Genomic DNA, 12209 nt, shown 5'->3' on the forward strand with positions numbered 1-12209 from the left:
CTCCCCTTTTCATTTTTTCCCATCTCCTATCCCCCCTGATGTCAGAGCTTCCTTTTCTCTGTTAATCTCATAGTAAATCCTGAGTAATATGACTAGTTGCTAGTTTTAGACATTTGACTAAAAGTGAGCAGATGAAAAGGATGCTCCTTAATGCAACAAGTGAAGGGAAGTTCTTCATGTAAGGCTGGACCGGAGGACTTGGAGGTATCATTAGGCACTTTCTTCCTTTCAGCTCTGCCTTTTTCTGTGAGTTGATTTTTCAGGCAGGCCCTTCCCATAGGCAGGTACCCAAATTTAGTCTTTTTTTAAATTTTAATATATACTTATATTTTTTGTTTTGTTGTTGTTTTTTTTGACTCATACCCAACTATACTCCACTCAGGGTTTACTCTTGACTCTGTACACAGAGATCACTGCTGGTAGTGCTCAGGATGGTACTGGGATTGAATCCAGGTCAGCTGCATACCAAGTATGCACCTTTCTTGCTATACTAACTGTCCAGTCCTTAGGAGTTCAAGTCCTTTATCAGTCTTTTAGTTAGTCCTTCCCAGTGGGCAAGAAAGCTGCTCAATTTGAATCCAACATACAGATGTACTGAGTCTGTTTCTGGTTTGGACAGACTTAGCTCATGGGAGCAAGAGGAATGGAATTTGCTGATAGTGCAGGGCTGAGACCTGGGTATTTTTTCTTTTCTTTCCTTTTCTTTTTTGTTTTTTTTTTGGCCACACCCTCTGATGTCAGGGGTTACTCTTGGCTCCGTGCTCAGAAATCGCTCCTGGCTCGGGGGGCCATATGAGACTCTGAGGGATTGAACTTTGATCCTTCCTAGGTTAGGCGCATGCAAGGCAAATGCCCTACTGTTGCGCCACCACTTTGGCCCCATGGACCTGGCTATTTTCAAGAAACACAGTGGGAGTGGGTAGGTCAGTGCCATTAGTGTCACATAGGGAAGGAAGCAATGGAATATCAGGAAAATGTTTGCTAGGAAGACAAAAGTGCCTGCTACTTTCTTTTTTTAATATATATTTTATTTAAGTAACATGATCACAGAACACCCCCCTTCACCAGTGTAACATTATCCCTCCCCCCTTCCCATTCCCTGCCTGTATTCGAGACAGGCATTCTACTACAGTTATTTGTTTTTAAGTTCAGTAAATTGTATTTTTTTTCCTTAAAGGGTAAGAGTAAAAAAATACAGTAAAGGTGTGATAGTGGCAATCGCCGTTGTTTGCATAGGTCCAGAAAAATGGGGAAAATGGAAAAAAGATCCTTGACCTGATTACAAAAAGGCCTCACCCCAAAAGTTTATTGGCATAAGACAGACTCTGGGTTCTAGGCATACCAGTCTGTCCAACCCGAGTCATTCTCCATAGTCCCAGTGAAACTTTTTCACACTTTAGCTGTTGTTGGTATCAGACTCTTATATTTAAAGGCTCTGGATTCGTACATTCCTTTCATCGATGTCAGGCTGATGTGGAGCATCCTCTAGTTTCAGCATACCATTAAATGCGGAGCGATCTGCCCTGCATGCAGACTGTTGCTGAGTCGTCTGGGTGTTGGGAGCACTCTTTGGAGTAAGTCACTGCCAAAGCGGTGGTAGATCTTCCTTGGTAGAGGCTTGGATCCTGGTAATGTTATAGACAATTGTGGTTGTTTCCATAGATGGTATCCATTGTTCAGGTGTGTGTGGGCGATGCCCATTCTTCTGAGGCCTGAGCCAAATCATTAAGCCAATGTTCAGGGTAAAAGGCCTAATTACATTACCAAATTTGTGTTCCCATCTCTATTAGATAAGAATTTGTTTGCATATGTATTATTTTCCCATTTTAATGTGCCTATGCAAAAGAGAAGCAATGCCACAAGATATTGTTGGTGCATCTGGTCCAACGTTCCCCGTAACTTGGTTCAAACATGAAATCTATACAGAGATACTCTTTTACCAGTATTGCTTATAAAACAGATCTCAAAGGTTTAATTTTCTTTTTTTGTTTTGGGATCACACCTTAACCCTTAATTCCTTAACCCTATTTTATTTTACATTTTATATTTATTTTATATGTTTATATATATTTATTTTATACCATATGGGATGCTGGGATTTGAACCCCCGTCCTTTTGCATGCAAGGCAGACGCCTTACCTTCATGCTAGCTCTCCGGCCCCGGTGTCTGTTACTTTCTATTGTAAGTTAAGGGTCTAAATTTGATCCTGGAACATTCAATCTCAGCCTATGGCAATTAGTCACAGTGCCACTAACTGTGGCTTCACCTCTATTAAAGAACAAGAACTGATCTTGTTTTTTTTTTTTTTTTTTGGTTTTTGGGCCACACCCAGAGTTACTCAGGGGTTACTCTGGCTGTCTGCTCAGAAATAGCTCCTGGCAGGCACGGGGGACCATATGGGACACCGGGATTCGAACCAACCACCTTTAGTCCTGGATCGGCTGCTTATAAGGCAAACGCCGTTGTGCTATCTCTCCGGGCCCAAGAACTGATTCTTAACTAATACACAGACTATTACTACTTACAGCTAATACTCTCCCCATGACTTGCTTTCTATATACTAAATGTCTACCATTATCTGATATCTGTCCAACTAGGTTCTGAGATTGCAGTAATAGAGTAAGAAGGTCCCTTCCTTCTTAGAGTTTACTGTCTCAGACAAGAATCACACAAGAATCTATTGCCACACAATTCACCACAAACTATCTGTGCTTCATAGATGTCTTTTATTAGATCCTTTACCAACCAAAAGTTAATAACTCACTAAAGCCTATCAGCCTTTTAACAATAAAGAAGTTTTTAATCTATCTCCACAGCACTATCATTATTGTTTGGGGGCCACATTCAGCTGTGCTCAGGAGTGCCAGGAACTAAACTTGGGTTGGTTGCATGTCACGCAAGCACTGTACCCTCCTACTATCTCTCCAGCTCAATAAGGAACTTCCACTTATAATTTGTTGTATTTCCTTGAGCTGGAGGAAAGGTGGAGCTAGAGAAATGGAGTAAAATTAAAGAAGCGTTCTTTAATTTGAAACATTGAAATTGGGATTTGAACGTTATTGTTCTGTATGTGTATATATATACACATATATATATACACACACACATATATGCTTTGCCCAAAGGTCTCCCAAAAATTGCAAACAACTTGCAGCTAGATTCTGAATGCACAGGACCTTTTACAAATATTTTTGCCAGAGGGACTTGTGATTGGTCCTTGCTTTTATTTCCCCACTAGTCCACTGACTCAGCTCTGGGCAGGTTAAGACCAAGTGTGTTTTATACCTTCATGTTTCATACATACCAGCCTCCTGCTCCATGTATATAGGTGCTCATTGCATCTCTGGGTGAAATAAATAAAAAGATCTGTACTTTATTTTATTTATTTATTTATTTATTTATTTATTTATTTTTTGGTTTTGGGGCCACACCCAGCGGTGCTCAGGGGTTACTCCTGGCTGTCTGCTCAAAAATAGCTCCTGGCAGGCACGGGGGACCATATGGGACACCGGGATTCGAACCAACTACCTTTGGTCCTGGATCGGCTGCTTGCAAGGCAAATGCCGCTGTGCTATCTCTCCGGGCCCAAAGATCTGTACTTTAAACCTATACCGCAGTTTGTTCTAAATACATGAAAGTCCAAATACATGACCAATGGGCTAAATAAGCATTTATAAAATAGAAAAAACTTTTTTTTTGTTTTGGGGACACATGTGGTCCTCAGGGGTTACTCCTGGCTCTGTGCTCAGAAATTACTCCTGGCAGACACAGATAGGATGCTAGAGATAGAACCCAGGTAGGCCACATGCAAGGCAAATGCCCTACCCTTTGAGCTCTTGCTCCAGGCCCCATATCCTCACTTCTTTTCTTTTTTTTTTTTTTGGCCACACCCGATAACGCTCAGGGGTTACTCCTGGCTATGCGCTCAGAAGTTGCTCCTGGCTTGGGGGACCATATGGGACGCCGGGGCTAGCACAGGCAAGGCGGGCACCTTACCTCTAGCGTCACCGCCCGGCCCCATATCCTCACTTCTTATAAACAACTGCAAATGTGTACATGTGTATACAGATGCACAGCCTAAGTGATTGTTAAAAGCTGTGCCAATTAGGAATTATTCTAATGCATTCTTAGCTTTTCTGGAGGGAAAGGAAGTTTACAGTACTGTAATTTAGATACAATATGGGTCTTGTGTGTATTGATATGCTGAATATTAGACTTCAGGTGTGTGATAGAAAAGTTGAAATCTAGGATGTGTCATGACTCCTTCCCGTATCTCCTTTTCCAACTATTTCCATTTTTCATAAAGCAGCCCAAATTCATCCCTCTGAAATCCTGCAATGTCTGTGAACACTCCAGACACTTATTGATATTATGGGAGAGGCTTGGTTGGGAAAGCAAACCCCGATCTCTCAAGATTTGATTTAATCTGTTGGGAAAGAGAATATTCTTCAACTTCTGATATTTTTTTTCTTTCTGGTTTTTGGGTCACACCCGGCAAACACATTACCTCCATGCTATCTCTCTGGCTCCTCAACTTCTGATTCTTTAGGAAGTTAGAGTGATTTCTTTTTCTTTTTCTTTTTTCTTTTTTTTTTTTTTTTGGTTTTTGGGTCACACCTGGCAGCACTCAGGGGTTACTTCTGGCTCTATGCTCAGAAATCGCTCCTGGCAGGCTCAGGGGATGCTGGGATTCGAACCACCGACCTGCATGAAAGGCAAACATGCTATCTCTCCAGCCCCGAAATTAGAGTGATTTCTAAATTATAAATATGCCTTAAAAACATTATAACAATTATACCCTTGAGAAATTTCCTTACATTAAGTTTTTCGTTAATGTTGTTGCTTGGTTGTTGGTTTTGGGCCACACCTAGTAATATTCAGGAGTTACTCCTAGATCTGTGCTCAGGAATCACAGTTGGTGGTGCTCAGAGGACTATATGGGGTGCCAGAAACCGAACTCAAGTCACGAGTAAGGCAAATATTCTATCCTCTACTATCGGTCCAACCCATATTATTTTTTTTTAAGGCAATGTAAGAGTGTTATTTTCTGGCTTCATGTACACAATATTATTACACCACTTTCTGCACTACCCTCCCTTCCTCCCTCCCTACCTGCATCCCTTCACTCTTCTTCCATTCTGTTGTTACACTTGAAGGGCTTGTTTTCATGGGGAATGGTCTGTGCATTTTTGTACCACATACCAATGAGATCATCCAGTGTTTGTCTTTCTCCTAATAATTTTCACTAAACATAACCCCTCCAGTTCTATCTATATAGTAGTAAAAGACAAAAGTTCTTTTCTTTTCTTTTTTTTTTTTGTTTTTTTTGTTTTTGGGCCACACCTGGCAGTGCTCAGGGGTTACTCCTGGCTGTCTGCTCAGAAATAGCTCCTGGCAGGCACGGGGGACCATATGGGACACCGGGATTCGAACCAACCACCTTTGGTCCTGGATCGGCTGATCTTTTCTTATAGTTCTTTTCTTATAGAAGAATAGTATACCACTATGGAATTATACCCTTTCTTAATTAGATCATTTCCTGTATCCAACCTTCCTACACTCTTCCCTACCAGAGCTTTGAGTACAGAAACATTCTAGCTTTTATTTTGGATATTACCATATCCAGGCACATCTTAGATAATATTGCAGGCTCTGTTCCAGACCACAATATTAAAGTGAGTCAGATAAATTAAAGAAAAATTCTAGTACATGTAAAAATTGTGTTTATAGGATACTGTAGTTTCTTTAAGTGTACAAACAGGATTTAGGGACTGAAAATGCTTGTTATCTTAAGAAAGTGTTTAACGTCTGAGTCAGCAGGGTGTGCTCATATCCAGGAAATCTGAGTCTGGATCAACTAAGACTAGAGAGCATTGAATTGGAAGAATCAGTTGATTTGATCTTTTTAAGTGTTAATGGCTTGCACACAAGGACTGTGAAAAGGCTGATCCATATTAGTCTGGAATGAACTCGAGATCCTACATTGTTTAATGTACTATAACTTTTTTTTCTTCAAAAACCCAATTTCCCCTTCAATCTCACAGAAAAAAAATATCATCTGCTCACTGTTTTTTTTTTTTTTAAATCTGTGTAGAAGGATTCATGTTTACCTTGGTTGTTTACCCTAATCAGTATATTTTGCCTAGGGGAGTGTTAGGCCTTCAAAAAATATTCAGTATTTGAACAAGAAAGGAAGGAGTGAGGAGAGATGGGAATTTAGGATAATAGGGCCCACTGAAACCTTGTGTGAATACCAAGGATTCTTCAACACCAGGTGGAAGTCATTCAATTCAATTCTAACACTTATCTACCTGGAGTTAGTGCCAGATCTTAGTGACACAGGCAGTTTCTGACTGGCTATAGATGGGAGGGCCAGAGGAACTCTGAGAAAGAGAACCCAGAGAAACAGAACTCAGAAAAACAGAACCCAGAGAAACAGAACCCAGGAAAATAGAACTCAGATTAAAAAACCCAGAGGAACAGAACTCAAGAAACATTGACTAATGCTCATGGTTTTCAGCACTTTATAACTATAGTCTGGTCCTCTCTGCACTGATGGTTGAAAACCACTGACTTACACTAGGTATAAGTCACATTAGATTATTTTATGAGTTTACATTGTTATGACTGTGGTTTATAAAATGGTGGCCATTGAGCAGCCAGCACCTCACTGATTGCAAAGGCAGGACTTACAGGGTGACTTAGCAGCCTGATTAAAAAAAAAAACAAAACAAGATCAGATTAAAAAAAAGAAAGAAAGAAAAAACCTCTGTGTGAGAGACACTGGCTAACTGAGAATTAATTATAGGTGATCCAGGTAACACCTCTATTAAGGTGGAGTTTGGGTTGATTTGGATCCAATGAGAGCTGCCTTATTGAATCCCACCTGTAGACTTCTTCAGTGAAGACAACGGAGATGTTGCTCAGTGGGATAAGGCTTCTCTTCTCTGCAAAGGGCAGCTTTCAGAGGGTTTCCAACAGCACTTCTTTCTATCAGCTAGCCTTCTTCCTCCCTTTCACTGGTAATTGAAGTGTATGTCTGTATTCTGTGATGCAGGCTCCCTCCAATCAAATTATATTGTAATCATATTACAATTGGCTTGAATCATAAAGTCAAAGCTCCCAGTTACAGATGGGATTTAGCATTACTGAGATCTGAACCTTATAATTTGCCAGATTACTGGTTTGTTATAAAGAACAGTCAAGTGGAACAGATACAGGGGGGAGGGGAGGCAAGGATGGGGAAGAGTCCAGGACCCTCTCCCAGAATGCTTTGCTCCCTTGGCCCCACATGGCTGCCATTCCAGAAGCTCTCTGAATCCCCCTCCCCTTTTCTGTTTAAAATTGGAGATTTTCTTTTATGACTGATTAAATGTTCAGACTTGGCAACAGAAATATTTTAACCCTCCAGCCTTTTTTCTCTTTCCAGAAATCTGAGTTGGCAGTGAGGGGTGAGTGGACACAAGGATTGAAAGTTCCAAACCTTTCCTCATCCTTAGGCTTCCTAGAGGTTTTCCAAAATGTTATCTGTTAAACATAATAAAAGACCCCTTGTCACTTTACCCCAGCAGCCTACACTCTGTCCTGTAGAATACTAGGTATTCTAGTAATGTTTATTCACAAAGGATCAAGCATTGTGGGATCAAAGGTCCAGGGCAGGAGTTGCTAGCTAGATCTCTAATCTCTTGACAGGGGATGCTTATCTAGGGAAAGAGCAATTGCAAGTGTAGCCTGTGAATACTCGAGCCCAGGGACTGATTCAGCAAAACCTGCTATCATCAAGACTGGATATGACTTTGATAAGACTGAACACACCTCGCTGTCAGTCATCACATGTTCTAACTTCCACAGACTGATCCCTTGCCCTGTAGCTTCCCACCTCCCAGAGTCAAGTCAAAAGCAATGTAACTCCATGGACTGATTTCTTGGCATAGTAGTGAACACCATAAAAAAGTAATTGATGGGTCACTACTTACATTCCCTGTCTCAGAATAACACTTGTATTTTCATCAATTCTCCTTTTGATTCTGAACTCAAAAATTACCCCCTGGCAGGCTCAAGGGATGTCAGGGATCGAACCTGGGTAGGCCACATGCAAGGCAAACAGCACCTTACCTGCTGTGCTATCACTCTGACCTCCTAGCTCAACACTTCTAGAGCTGTAGGCATACTATAAAACAAAGTGTTTTATAGCATCAAAACTGGGCAAGGAATAAATGCACAACTCTAGAGAGGATTTCAAAGGCTGCTAGTTGCATTCCCAAACTCTGTAACTTCCACCACCAATGGTAACCCTTGAGTGCCACTGGATGTGCCGTCCCCCCCCCCTCAAAAAAAGGAAAAGAAAAAGAAAACTGCATGTGTTGTAATTAGCTTTAGCATTATGGAATTCAAGTCTGGAGTCAGATAAGTATTAAATGCAACCAACTAGGACCTTGGGCTAGTTACTTCAGTATCAAGCTCGGGTATTTTTTGAGTAATAAGGTGGCCAGTGCCTCCATCATGGAGGAGTGAGGTTCAAGTAGTAAATGAGGATCATATAGCACAAAGCACATGGTAGATATCTAGTAACTGGATGGGATCTGGAGAGCTATATTTTCTTATAAGTAAAGAGCGTTAGAGCAAATATTCCTTGGAAAGGACTCTATTTTCAAAGTGAATGGGAAAACATGGATCTGCGTATTTTACTAAAAACTGGTATATAAGAAAGATACAAAAAATGTGACCTCAAATATCTCTCTCCTGGCATCTGTGTTACAATTCCAGCCTATCATAGCATGATAAGGGATATTGCAGACACCAATTTGGATGAAAGCACAGTCTCTTCAGCTCACTCTCTTCCCACACAGTCCCTCCCTACCTTATTAGGATGCCTCCCCCATGCATAGGAGAAAGTGCACCTTCAGAAGTGAGAACACGACTTTCATCAGCTGATTATACTTGCTCTAGGCTACCATGGCAACAAGTGTTTGCTTCAGCAACTGCTCCCTGGTCCATCTGGCTTTCTTTTCAAAGCTTTGTGAGAATTTCTGACAAACACATCCGAATGAAAGCCAGCTATGGAGCAACCTTGAAACAAGGCCATCTTGATTAGGACCTTGTCACTACACAAAGTAGCCAACTCTTGGATCAAAATAAATCTTGGAAAACTACCCTGAGGTTGAAGTTACTCATCCGTAAGATGTTGAAGCTAATCAAGTTTTCAAGTTGTGCTAGAGATTTAAGTACATTAACTTTTTATCACTGCAATAAATGGCCACAAACTTTGGATGTCAACTTCTATAACTCAGAAGTACAAAATAAAGGGCCGGGCGGTGGCGCAAGAGGTAAGGTGCCTGCCTTGCCTGTGCTAGCCTTGGACGGACCACGGTTCGATCCCCCGGCGTCCCATATGGTCCCCCAAGCCAGGAGCAACTTCTGAGCGCATAGCCAGGAGTAACCCCTGAGCGTCACTGGGTGTGGCCCAAAAAACAACAACAACAAAAAACAAAACAAAACAAAAAAACAGAAGTACAAAATAAAGCAACAAGACAGTGCTCCTGTAAGAGCTGGAAGGGAGAATCTATTATCTTCCAACTTGTTTGAGTCTCCAGCATTTCATGTTACTATAACTTCTATGTCCATCATCTGGCTCCTTCCCTCTTGCCAGTTTTACAAGGACCCTTGTATTGGCCACATTTGGATAATATGTCATGGTCAAGACCCCCAGTCATGTTCATGTAAAGAACATATAAAGGAAAATATAGGCTCTGAATGTGGATATGTTAGGGTAGTCATTCGGCCTACACCATAAGGAGCCAAGAGGACAACTAAGTGGTAATTCTTTATACCACTAAAAAAGTTGTGCATGCAGCATTTCTAGATTATAATATATAATACAAATAGGACATAATCATAGGATAATAAGAATCTAAAACTATTACTTGCTTTATCAATAGCAAAATAATGTCTTTTTCCTTATAACAATAAATGGCTTTTAGAAGACCTGACTTATCACACAAAATTTCTTCCTCAGACCCTGTCATTCTAAGGCAAGAATTTAGAATAAAAGAATGTTGGAAGACAAAGCAAAATTAATATTAGAGATTTTCAGTGTCCCAAGATGACCAAGCATAAATATTTTTCTAAAAATCTGAGTGAAATCCATTGATTGTGCTGTTGGTAGGTAGTGTGGGAAATCAGAGGTTCTAATTTTAACAGTACTTCTCCAACTTGGCCTAACTTGGTTTCTCTAAGAAAGTACCTAGTGGGTAAAGACAGACAAAAATCATGAGCACTTTCATAAAAGATACCAGGGTCCCACAAACCCCTCATTAAACAGCAGCTGAAGTCCATTTGCTCTACTGGTAGTGGTGAGGGATTGCTTTTTGCATGAAAAAGAAAATTCCTGATCTCTACCCTCCCAGAAAGAAGTTTCGGGAGGATTCAAAGAAATCTTATTAAAAGAGGAAGAGTATTGCACTAAAAACACAGCATACTCTGGTAGAAAGAACTTCACAAAGTTAAAAATTATACATCCCAACTAAGAGGAGAGCTGGCTGCTTGCTTTTGCAAAGTTATTTTTGTAAGATTTTTCCCTGCTTGGGGATTTCTATGTAGATAAGAATCTATTGCTAGGATGTTGCCAAGGGAAAAATACTTTGAACTTGTGGTGATGGTCTTATTTTTAGTACGGATCTGCTGCAGGAACTCTTCTAAGGAGTCAGTCTTCTCTGACATGAGCCTGCCTGGCTCCATGTCAAATCTTATCAGGCCTCAACGCCTATATTTCTCAAGGGATGCCCTTGGAAGTCTTTGTCTTATGTCTTTGGAAAGTGTATTTAGATACAGTGACTTTATTATTATTATTATTATTATTATTATTATCATTTGGTTTTTGGGTCACACCCGGCGACACTCAGGGTTACTCCTGTCTCTGCACTCAGAAGTCACTCCTTGGCAAGCTCTGGGAACCATACAGGATGCTGGGAATTGAATAGGGTTCATACTGTGTTGGCCGCGTGCAAGGCAAATGCCCTTATACTGTGCTCTCCAGTCCCTAGATACAGTATCTTTAGATCCTATTTTGCTTTTTCTGTCTGAAACTCATTGACAGGGGCCATCTATCTACCTGCCTGCCTGCCTCAGTTGAAAGTCCACAGTTTATTTCCAAGTAAAATGACTAGTATATAAAGATCCAGGCCTTTTCCATTGTATACTAATAATTTATTATTGTATATTAATTCCATTGTATACTAATAAATTCATTATTATTAGCTATCATAAATGTGGTCTGTTAGATCTATGTCAAAACCGTGATATGTAACTGTAGGATAAGATGGGCATCTTTGGGAGTTAATGATCTGTTGCAGGTAGTAACTCTCCAGGCTCAATTAGAAGGCTGCTGCTATTCAGCTGTAGAACATTAATGAGATTAACATAATTGTGCCCATGAAAATGAGAATCTTATTAGTATTCCTTTCCCAAGAGGAAATTTTTCTTTAATTGGATTGTTAAGTACAAAGGAGAATGGAGGGGGGGGGGGAATCCCTTTAAGTTCTCAGGGAATGTTGTCCTTTTGAAGTTAAAATTAAATACTTTTCAGTATAGTACTAAATATCTATGAGCACATTAGGTTTTTCTGCCTTCACAGAGGAAAATTCTGCTCTATTATATGTATATGAGTGGAGGGGGGTTATATTACCTATGGAGCTGAAGAGATAGTACTGCAACTTGCTTTGCATTTGGCTGGCCTGAGTTCTATCCCTCTCTCCCTATAGGCTCCCCCAACCTACCAGGTGTGATTCCTGAGCTCAGAGTTAGGAATAACCTCTGAGCACCTTTAGTATAGGCCACCCCTACCTTTGTACTCTCAAAGATGGACTGTAGTTAAATACCATTGTTGGCTAATTCTGATGCTGCCATTTATAGAGGTGGGGGGGGGGGTCAAAAAAAACCCAAAAATATTGACAACCCCACAAGCCAAAGCCTGTAAAGTGGATTGTGGTGAATAGTATCATTAACAAGTGCCTGCAGGAGAGAATCCTTCCTTAAACCCCAGTGAATTCTTTTTTTTTTCCCCCAAGTAATAAAAAAATATGGAACGCTTCACGAATTTGCGTGTCATCCTTGCGCAGGGGCCATGCTAATCTTCTCTGTATCGTTCCAATTTTAGTATATGTGCTGCCGAAGTGAGCACAACCCCAGTGAATTCTAAGAAAGAAGCTTA

General features: G+C 40.6%; 1 non-coding gene across 1 annotated transcript; it reads right to left on the minus strand.

The window, feature by feature from the left end:
• Positions 1-12072: 12072 nt before the first annotated feature.
• Positions 12073-12179, minus strand: LOC126031534 (U6 spliceosomal RNA). Its single transcript, XR_007503369.1, has one exon. It is a non-coding gene; the product is annotated as a U6 spliceosomal RNA (small nuclear RNA).
• Positions 12180-12209: the final 30 nt, after the last annotated feature.

The sequence above is a fragment of the Suncus etruscus genome, chromosome 15 (assembly GCF_024139225.1).
Source record: "Suncus etruscus isolate mSunEtr1 chromosome 15, mSunEtr1.pri.cur, whole genome shotgun sequence".
Lineage (NCBI taxonomy): Eukaryota > Metazoa > Chordata > Mammalia > Eulipotyphla > Soricidae > Suncus > Suncus etruscus.